Here is a 12048-nt window from a genome sequence, read left to right on the forward strand (position 1 = left end):
ATGTTTGCTGCTAAACTGCTTTTAGATCTTTGTTTCAGTTGTTTCTGTGATGTACTGAAATATAATTACAAGCACTTCATACGTTTCAAAGGCTTTTATCGACAATTACATGACATTTATGCAAAGAGTCAGTATTTGCAGTGTTGGCCCTTCTTTTTCAGGACCTCTGCAATTTGACTGGGCATGCTCTCAATCAACTTCTGGGCAAAATCCTGACTGATATCAACCCATACTTTCATAATAACTTCTTGGAGTTTGTCAGAATTAGTGGGTTTTTGTTTGTCCACCCGCCTCTTGAGGATTGACCACAAGTTCTCAATGGGATTAAGATCTGGGGAGTTTTACAGGCCATGGACCCAAAATTTCAACATTCTGGTCCACGAGCCACTTAGTTATCACTTTTGCCTTTTGGCACGGTGCTCCATCGTGCTGGAAAATGCATTGTTCTTCACCAAACTGTTGTTGGGTTGTTGGAAGAAGTTGCTGTTGGAGGGTGTTTTGGTACCATTCTTTATTCATGGCTGTGTTTTTGGGCAGAATTGTGAGTGAGCCCACTCCCTTGGATGAGAAGCAACCCCACACATGAATGGTGTCAGGATGCTTTACTGTTGGCATGACACAGGACTGATGGTAGCGCTCACCTTTTCTTCTCCGGACAAGCCTTTTTCCAGATGCCCCAAACAATCGGAAAGGGGCTTCATCGGAGAATATGACTTTGCACCAGTCCTCAGCAGTCCATTCACTATACTTTCTGCAGAAGATCAATCTGTCCCTGATGTTTTTTTTGGAGAGAAGTGGCTTCTTTGCTGCCCTTCTTGACACCAGGCCATCTTCCAAAAGTCTTTGCCTCACTGTGCGTGCAGATGCGCTCACACCTGCCTGCTGCCATTCCTGAGCAAGCTCTGCAATGGTGGCACTCCGATCCCGCAGCTGAATCATCTTTAGGAGACGATCCTGGCACTTGCTGGACTTTCTTGGATGCCCTGAAGCCTTCTTTACAAGAATTAAACCTCTTTCCTTGAAGTTCTTGATGAACCTATAAATTGTTGATTTAGGTGCAATCTCAGTAGCCACAATATTCTTGCCTGTGAAGCCATTTTTATGCAACGCAATGATGGCTGCACGCGTTTCTTTGCAGGTCACTATGGTTCACAATGGAAGAACAATGATTTCAAGCATCACCCTCCTTTTAACAAGTCAAGACTGCCATTCTAACCCAATCAGCCTGACATAATGATCTCCAGCCTTGTGCTCGTCAACATTCTCACCTGAGTTAACAAGATGATTACTGAAATGATCTCAGCAGGTCCTTTAATGACAGCAATGAAATGCAGTGGAAAGGTTTTTTTGGAATTAAGTTAATTTTCATGGCAAAGAAGGACTATGCAATTCATCTGATCACTCTTCATAACATTCTGGAGTATATGCAAATTGCTATTATAAAAACTTAAGCAGCAACTTTTACAATTTCCAATATTTATGTAATTCTCAAAACTTTTGGCCACGACTGTATACAGTTCTTGAAGGGTGGGCATGGGAGCACTGATAATCATTTCAGCAGTCCAAACCATTCTCTGTATTCTTCTGATGTCTGATTTTGTAGCTGAATCAAACAAGACAGTTACTGAAGTGCACAGCACAGACTCAGTGACGGCTGAGTGGAACTGTTTTAGCAGTTCCTGTGGCAGGTTAAACTTCCGCAGCTGGCGAAGGAAGTGCAACCTTTGTTGGGCCTTTTTAACATTGGAGTCAATGTGATTGTACCACTTCAGGTCCTGAGAGATGGTGGTTCCCAGGAATCTGAATTATTCCACTGCAGCCACAGTGCTGTCTATGATGGTGAGTGGGGGGAGTGCAGAGGGGATCTCTACTGATGTCCACAATCATCTCCACTGTTTTGAGCATGTTCAGCTCCAGGTTGTTAAAACTGCACCAGACCGCCAGCTGCTCAATCTCTTATCTGTAAGCAGACTCGTTGCCATCCTGGATGAGACTGATGACTGTAGTGTCGTCTGCAGGCTTCAGGAGCTTGACAGAGGGGTCTTCAGAGGTGCAGTCATTGGTGTACAGGGAGAAGAGCAGTGGGGAGAGAACACATCCCTGAGGGGCACCATTGTTGGTGGAGCAGCTGTTTGACATTAATTTTCCCAGTCTCACAAGCTGTTGCCTATCTGTCAGAAAGCTGGTGATTCACTGAACAGAGAGCTAGGAACAGAGAGCTGGGTCAGTTTGGTCTGGAGGGCTGTTGGGATGATGGTGTTGAAAGCAGAACTAGTTGAACTCCCATGTTGACTGCATCATCCACGGACCTGCTTGCTCGGTAAGCAAAATGTAGGGGGTCCAGTAAGGGTCCAGTGATGTCCTTCTGATAAGCCACAACCAGTTTTTCATACGACTTCATGACGACAGACATTGGAGCCACAGGTCTGTAGTCGTTAATCCTGTTATCTTCGGTTTCTTTGGAACAGGGATGATGGTGGAGCATTTGAAGCAGGAAGGGACTACACACAACATTTACATTTATGCATTTAGCAGACACTTTTATCCAAAGTAACTTACAGTGCATTCAGGCTAACATTTTTTACCTAATACAACACCTCTCCAGAGATCTGTTAAAGATCTGTGAAAAGATGGGGGCCAGCTGGTCAGCACAGGTTTTCAGACAGGCTGGTGTAACACCATCTGGGCCTGGTGCATTTCTTCTTTTGTTCTTCCTGAAGACCTGGTGGATTACAGGAGGTGTTAACGGTTGTGAAGAGAGATGGTCAGAATGGTTGTGGGGGGTTTCCAATCTAAAATAAAAAATTTTCAGGTCGTCAGGAAGTTGATGATTCGCCTCAATGCAGGGGGATGGTGTCTTGTAGTTTGTGATGGCTCTCAGACCTTTCCACACTGAAGTAGACTCATTGGAAGAGAACTGATCTTCCAACTTTTTAGCGTAGGCCCTTTTAGCAACTTTAATTTCTTTATTCAGTGTGTTCCTGGCCTGATTGTACAAGACTCTGTCCCCATTTCTGTAGGCATCCTCTCTGGCCTGACGAAGATGTCTGAGTTTTGCTGTAAACCATGGCTTATCATTGTTGAATGTTAAATAAGTCCTGGTAGGAATGCATATATCCTCACAGAAACTAATATAGGATGTCACAGCCTCTGTGAGTTCGTCCAGATCAGTGGTAGCAGCTTCAAAAACACCCCAATCAGTGAGATCAAAATACTCTGTTTTGTTGGTCCATCTCTTTACAGTTTTTACTACATGTTTAGTAGATTTAAGTTTTTGCCTCTAGGTTGGTATAAGATGAACCAAACGTCAAAACATACCTAACAGGCATACTGTATGCTGTTTTTTTTCAGTAGGGGGGCGAGTTACTGATATAAAATCCCTGTTGCTCTACTCCCTCCATGGATCAAGTGTTTCTCAAGTTTATTAAACAACATGAGAGGCACTGAATTTTAGGACGTTAAGTCGTGCACTATGATTTTTGGCGCTTCGAGCTACCAAGCATTAGTTTGCTCGACTAATTACTAATTAATTGGGACACTGTACAAATTGTGAGTAAAAAAGGAATGGAATAATTTACAAATCTAAATAAACTTATATTTTATTCACAATAGAATATAGATAACATATCAAATGTTGAAAGTGAGACATTTTGAAATCTCATGCCAAATATTGGCCAATTTTGGATTTCATGAGAGCTACACATTCCAAAAAAGTTGGGACAGGTAGCAATAAGAGGCCGGAAAAGTTAAATGTACATATAAGAAACAGCTGGAGGACCAATTTGCAACTTATTAGGTCAATTGGCAATATGATTGGGTATAAAAAGAGCCTCTCAGAGTGGCAGTGTCTCTCAGAAGTCAAGATGGGCAGAGGATCACCAATTCCCCAAACAGTGCATAATATCATCCAAAGATTCAGAGAATCTGGAACAATCTCTGTGCGTAAGGATCAAGGCCGGGAAACCATACTGGATGCCCATGATTTTCGGGCCCTTAGACGGCACTGCATCACATACAGGAATGCTACTGTAATGGAAATCACAACATGGGCTCAGGAATACTTCCAGGAACATTGTCGGTGAACACAATCCACCGTGCCATTCGCCGTTGCCGGCTAAAACTCTGTAGGACAAAAAAGAAGCCATATCTAAACATAAACCAGAAGTGCAGGCATTTTCTCTGGGCCAAGGCTCATTTAAAATGGACTGTGGCAAAGTGGAAACTGTTTTGTGGTCAGACGAATCAAAATTTAAAGTTCTTTTTGGAAAACTGGGATGCCATGTCATCCGAACTAAAGAGGACAAGGACAACCCAAGTTGTTATCAGCGCTCAGTTCAGAAGCCTGCATCTCTGATGGAATGGGGTTGCATGAGTGCGTGTGGCATTTGCAGCTTAATGCTTGAAAGGCACCATCAATGCTGAAAGGTATATCCAAGTTCTAGAACAACATATGCTCCCATTCAGACGTCGTCTCTTTCAGAGCTCTTTCGATGGCTGCGTAGAAGGATCCGGGTACTGAAATGGCCAGCCTGGAGGACAGATCTTTCACCCATAGAAAACATTTGGCACATCATAAAGAGGAAGATGTGACGAAGACCTAAGACAGTTGAGCAACTAGAAGTCTGTATTAGACAAGACTGGGACAACATTCCTATTCCTAAAATTGAGCAACTTGTCTCCTCAGTCCCCATACATTTGCAGACTGTTATAAAAAGAAGAGGGGATGCCATACAGTGGTAAACATGGCCTTGTCCCAACTTTTTTGAGATGTGTTGATGCCATGAAATTTAAAATCAACTTATTTTTCCCTTAAAATTATACATTTTCTCAGTTCAAACATTTGATATGTCATCTATGTTGTATTCTGAATACAAGAGTTGAGCAGATAGATTTTCCTATCTTTCTCTCTCTCTACTTCTGAGATGCAGACACGTTCATTTGATTTGGCGCTTATGCTTCCAACTCTTGTTCGTGTAATGTTTTTAGACACCGACTCTGAGGAGTTCTGCAGCAGATATTTTGTCATGCATCATGGTCTTGACGCTTCATGCAACCAAGCGTTGGTCTGCTGGAGTAATATAATAAATATTTCAGCTATGCTGCTGCGTTGCGCTGAAGCATTAAGTGGTAAGCTGTTTTAACATTAATGCTATAATTGCTCAGTTGTAAAGTTAAGTAGACAGGTTTTTCCTATCTCTCTGTCTACTTCTTCACTGCACTAATGCAGGCATGTGCATTTGAATTGGTGCTTACGCTTCCATCTCTTATTTCGTGTACTGCCGATCATGCATTATGGTCTTGACGGTTCATGCTACCAAGCATCAGTCTGCCTTGCTGTTAATTTTTCTTACAGTTCTGCTGATGCGTTGAGCTGGAACAAATCAGTGAGTGAGTTCACATCTAGAGTAAGCTGTTTTTACACCTAATGCCATAGTGACTCAGGCTGCAGAGTGAGCAGGGTTTTATAGAGTATAAAATATGTTACTACAATATTGTGATTTCTTCTAACGGTCACATTTACCATGTTTACTATGGTATGGTACATTACATTAATACCTAGTGTGCATATTCTTTGGCATCGCTTATAAAAATTTCTTCCTTTTATGGTGATTATAATCCGGATCGGATCGAGTTATTTCAAACACTCGCTGCTGACTGAAAGTGAGTTTTGAGCTCAACTTATTTTAAAAAGTGTTTAATGCTGGTGTTATAGCTGTTAGCTTTATGAAATGATCCGCAGCGCTGATGCTCTCCAGACCCGGAGAAACGCCGCCTTTGTTCATAACCACTCCTCTAGCCCCAGCTGGCCCGCTTTGGCCCAAGGTTTTCGTCGGGCCAAAAAATTCGAGGTATGGTCAAGACCCGGAAGTGACAGTGGAAACACATTTGGCCCTGGCACACACTAGCACGCCCGCTTTTGGCCCGACAGTGGAAACGCGGCTAATTATTATTCTTTCAGCTCCATTACTGTTTTGAGCTGGAACAAATAGTGGACTCTGTGCTATGAGCTGGCTCTGTGGAGTTTTGCAACACGCATTTGTCGTGCAACATGGTTTTTGGCACTTCAGGCTACCAACAGTATTTGCATATATCATTATTCTTCTCATCCTAACTGAGATGCACTGAGCTGAGCTAGTGTGTGAATGAGTTCATGTGTAAGAGTATTTCTTATGGCAAGCTAATAATGCTCACCATGGTCAGCCAACTTCATGTGATTGTTGCGGCGCTTTGGCTACCAACACTCATTTGTGAGGGCGGCTGTGGCCTAATGGTTAGAGAATTGGACTTGTAACCAGAAGGTCACAGGTTTGAGTCTCGGTGCCACCAGGAGTTGTAGGTGGGAGGGAGTTAATGAGCAGCACTCTCTTCCACCCTCAATACCCATGGCTGAAGTGCCCTTGAGCAAGGCACTGAACCCCCAGTTGCTCCCCGGGCACTGGATATAGCTGTCCACTGCTCCGGGTGTGTGTTCACTTCTCACTGCTGTGTGTGTGCACTTGGATGGGTTAAATGCAGAGCACCAATTCCACGCAATCCCAAAGCAAATGTCACGACTTTCACTTTTTTTTCACTTTCATTTCACATGACTGGCTGCATTGAGACTGCAGCATACATTATTGTGCACTAGAGATGTTGGTTACTTCATGCTACCAAGCAGTGGTTTGCATGACTGATTACTCTGTTCTTTTCAGCTCCAATGTTGCATTGAGCTGGAACTGTGTCTGAATGTGGGCAACCTACAATTGTTGTTTGCCTGTCTATCAGCTGTTCTGCCGATTGTTGCATTTAGGACTGATTTTGACCGTTCTCCACGCCTTACCTTTGGAGATCGAGAGGTGCAGGGTCTATGTTGACATCCAAGTCCCCACTCTGTGGTTGGTGCTGGCATGCCTGATTTTAGTATCAGTTCTTGTTTCGGAGGTTGTTCCCGCAGCTCAGGTGACTCGGGGCCTCATGAGAGATGATCAGGTTGTCATATGGTTACACCATCCAGTTCTATGGGTTGATTAGATTTGCGTCACCTAACCTTGTGCTTGGAGTAAGCAATTTCAAGATGCTGATGGAGAAGTTCATCCCGTCTCTATCTGAACTGGAGATTGGTTTGTGAACCATCGACCTAAGGACGAGTACTTCTGCATCCAGATTCTCAAGAGACACAGGAAGCTCCTCAGGTTTGCTTTTGGAATAAAGCTTGCCAGTACTGTATTCTTCCATTGAACTGGCCTCTAATGTAAGGTGAATGGATGCATCTCTGGCCCTGTTGTGGTGGGTGTCTGAATTTTGAGTTAACTTGACGATTGGCTGATATTAACTCAATCACACAAACTTTTTGGAGCGGCGTTCTGGCACTCAAACAGATTTTACCTAGTTGAGTGGTTGTCACATTAGATTAAGGACTGACAACATGACTGTGGTCTCATACATGGATTGTCAGAAAGGGATTAAGTTCTCTCCCCCTGTGCAGGTTGGTGAGATGCGTTCTTCTTGTGATGCAGACCAGGTTCCTGTCTTATGCCTTCCCAATGATCGGTTTGTTTCCAAACAATTCTGTTCAGAGTAACGTTGGTCAGAGTGAACGTCTGTTGTTGATGGTGCCATTTTGACCCACTTGTACATGGTTCTCAGAGTTGGTCAGTCTGTTAGCCGACCCCCTTGGAAGGTTCTCCTCAGACACAACCTGCTGACTCAGGCTCGGGGCATGACTTGGACGTCCCCATCAGGATTTTATGGAACTAATGGATGTGACCCCTGAGCAGAGTTGTAATGTGTTCTTGTATCTTGGCTGATATTACCAACACTTCTTAATTCTAGGGCTCCCTCAACGAGACACTGTATGCCCTTAAGTGGGCACAATCTGGACCCATCCATTACCCTGTAGGGATCTGCCACATGTTTATGTGGCTATCATATCTGATGAGCATTACCCATAGAGGTGTTTCAGCAGGATGTCACCCTCTGGTTTCCTGTCTCATTCAGGGACGAGATGGCTTAGGCCTTTCCGTCCAGCACAGATTCCTTTTGGAACTTATTTTTCAGTTGGAAGGCCTGGCAGGCCATCCATTTGAGCATTTAAGTCTGTCAGATAACTTTGCAACCTTAAGCAGCTTTTTGGTAAATCCTATCCTCTCTTAGAGGACTGAGGATCTGCAAGCTCTCTCAGCTCCTCTTGTATGGACTTTGCCCCAAAGCTAGTTAATCCTAAGGCTGCTTCGACTCAGTTTCGCTTAGCAAGTGGTTGGAGTCTGCACAAGCGGGGATGTTGTGTTTATCTAGGACGCACTTCAACAACGTATTTGTAATGTGCATCTTTTCCTTATTTTTAATCTTTATTGTTAATCATTAAATGTATATTGATAAGAAATGTGATTTATATATGCAAAGGCTAATTTAATTAAGTCTTCTACAGTGTTGTAATCTTTTGTATTTTCTACATTTCTTTGTGGAAACTACACACACACAAACACACATACACAAACACTCTTTTCAAACATCATCCCTAGCTTGTAACTTACATGATATCTGTCACAGCATATCCTACATGACTACTAAAAAGTATAAATTAGCTCTACATGATCTTAGCATAGTTCTCTGCATCCTTCTGAAGGCACGCCGCCTGTGTTTGCGGTGATGCTTTGACCATTAACATGTTAATTACACAAACAAAATGTTTAGCATACTGTCTCTACAAAAAAAACAACAGTGATTGATTAGCCTTTATTTATGTATTGTAGATGTTATTACTAAGTGAAGCAAAGTTAATCCACATTTATCCGTCAATCAGATGTGTGTCATTGTGTTCGTTACTATAGCAACAGTAGAACAAACAAATCAAACAATCATTGTAGAAAAAGTTGTGATCACAAGAAAACAACTTTCGTAATGTCGAGATCACGAGACAATATTAAGTCAATGTCGTGATCACAAGAAAATAAAATGTCAAGATCACAAGATAATTAATTAATTCCATATTATTCCCTATAACATAACACATTTTAAATTTTGGTGCTTCTAATTAAATGATAAAAAGTAGTTGCAAATATTGTACAAACCACCACTAGACTACTCCTCTTTGCACCAATAAAACGTGCAACACTTTGTTTTTCTACCAAATTATATAATATCTAATTAGCCTAATATAATAATAGGCTTGTCTGAGATTAGGCAAATCTGCGCAGAACCGATAACTGGTAATCACGGTGAGATGCATGCCAGTTAGAAAAGTGTCCGAGTTACATCCGCCTTGCTCTGATGTCATGCTGACATGTGCCAAAAAACTCTTGCGATGGCAAAGTCTTTTTAAGACAAGTCATATCACTCGGCGGCCATCTTTGAAACACCTCTCAGGCATGCAAGTACAACTCCTATCTCTTTGAATGGGAAACATCAAATTCTCCAATATGGCGTTATTTTACTGACAAATGCTGAGAGCGCATTATTGTAGCGCGAAAGCACATTAATACAGTGGGCGAGGGCTAATCTCTCCGTTTGCACGCGGATTTCCTTTGCTCTCACAAAAAACTGGATGCGCACACTTAGATACACGCTGCTCTCGCCCTGAGAGAGTGCGCACACTTAAAACGTATCTCTTCTCTTACTCAAACTGCGTCCTGTGCACTCTCAAATCTCTCTGGGCTCATGTGCTATAGATATTAATTCATTTTGCACCTGAATTAAACCTTGTCAAAGGTTATCAACCAATCTGATTGGATCTGTAGATGGATCTGTAATTTCTTTACAATGTAATACTACTTAGTCATAATATTAGAAATGAATCGGGCATTTGGATGATTTGTAAATAACCTTTAACAGTTTGGTCAAACCCTTCTGAACAATTTATCTAAACAAACAAAAAAGCATATGATTCTGAAAGTTCATGTGGTCATATAGGCCTATGTATTTTGTGTACTTGGATTGATATATATAAATGACAAATATAATAAATATAACACTATAATACATTTTCTATTAATTAACATAGTTCCCATGTTCAAAACAGCAATAATTTTAAAACATGTATTGTTATACAGTGGTGTGAAAAAGTGTTGGCCCCCTTCCTGATATCTTTTTTTTTTTGCATGTTTGTCACACTTTAATGTTTCAGATCATCAAACAAATTTAAATATTAGTCAAAGATAACACAAGTAAACACAACTTGCAGTTTTTAAATGAAGGTTTTTATTATTAAGGGAAAACAAAATCCAAAACTACATGGCCTTGTGTGAAGAAGTGTTTGCCCCCCTGTTAAAACTGTGGTTTATCACACCTGAGTTCAAATTCTCTAGCCACACGCAGGCCTGATTACTTCCACACCTGTTCGCAATCAAGAAATCTCTTAAATAGGACCTGCCTGACAAAGTGAAGTAGACCAAAAGATCCTCAAAATCTAGACAATCATGCCAAGTTTCAAAGAATTTCAGAAACAAATGAGAAAGAAGGTAATTAAGATCTATCCGTCTGGAAAAGGTTATAAAGCCATTTCTAGAGCTTTGGGACTCCAGCAAACCACAGTGAGAGCCATTATTCACAAATGGCAAAAACATGGAACAGTGGAGAACCTTCCCAGGAGTGGCTGGCCGAAATTACACCAAGAGCACAGCGACAGCTCATCCAAGAGGTCACAAAAGACCTCACAAAAACATCCAAAGAACTGCTGGGCTCACTAGCCTCAGTTAAGGTCAGTGTTCATGACTCCACCATAAGAAAGAGACTGGGCAAAAATGGTCTGCATGGCAGAGTTTCAAGATTAAAACCGCTGCTGAGCAAAAAGAACATAAAGGCTCGTCTCAGTTTTGCCAGAAAACATCTTGATGATCCCCAAGACTTTTGGGAAAATACTCTGTGGACTGACGAGACAAAAGTTGAACTTTTTTGAAGGTGTGTGTCCCATTACGTCTGGCGTAAAAGTAACACCACATTTCAGAAAAATAACATCATACCAACAGTAAAATGTGGTGGTAGTGTGATGGTCTGGGGCTGTTTTACTGCTTCAGGACCTGGAAGACTTGCTGTGATAAATGGAACCATGAATTCTGCTGTTTACCAAAAAATCCTGAAGGAGAATGTCCGGCCATCTGTTCATGACCTCAAGCTGCAGAAAACTTGTGTTCTGCAGCAGGACAATGATCCAAAACACTAAGCAAGTCCACCTCTGAATGGCTGAAGAAAAACAAAACGAAGACTTTGGAGTGGCCTAGTCAAAGTCCTGACCTGAATCCTATTGAGATGCTGTGGCATGACATTAAAAAGGTGGTTCATGCTCGAAAACCCTCCAATGTGGCTGAATTACAACAATTTTGCATAGATGAATGGACCAAAATTCCTCCACAGGGCTGTAACAGACTCATTGCAAGTTATTGCAAACACTTGATTGCAGTTGTTGCTGCTAAGGGTGGCCCAACCAGTTATTATGTTTAGGGGGCAAACACTTTTTCACACAGGGCCATGTAGTTTTGGATTTTGTTTTCCCTTAATAATAAAAGCCTTCATTTAAAAACTGCATGTTGTATTCACTTGTGTTATCTTTGACTAATATTTACATTTGTTTGATTATCTGAAACATAAAAGTGTGACAAACATGCAAAAAAATACGAAATCAGGAAGGGGGCCAACACTTTTTCACACCAGTGTATCTTGCTGTACCACTGTACTGCATCATTTACATCTGTTTTTACATTTGATGTTGATTTGAGGAGTTGTTACTTATTATTGCCATCATACCAACTGACAATTTATTGCAATGATTTTAAATTCAGCTGAGGTATCTATATGACATATTATGACATAACATTGATGTTTTATATAAAATCTTTAGGGCCATAGGCTATAATATGCTGTTTTTAGATAAATTGCTCAGAGACCAACCAGTTGGACAGAGGTCCATTTTTATGGTTTAGAAAGAGTGTTATAAATAAATAAATAAATAAATAAATAAATAAAGGTTATGTACAAATCATCCAAGCACCCAATTCCTGGCCATTTCTATAGGCTACATTTCATTAACACTGCTAAATATTATTAAACTGGAAAGAAATTAAAGATCCATCTTTG

The sequence above is a fragment of the Cyprinus carpio genome, chromosome B19 (genome assembly GCF_018340385.1).
Source record: "Cyprinus carpio isolate SPL01 chromosome B19, ASM1834038v1, whole genome shotgun sequence".
Lineage (NCBI taxonomy): Eukaryota > Metazoa > Chordata > Actinopteri > Cypriniformes > Cyprinidae > Cyprinus > Cyprinus carpio.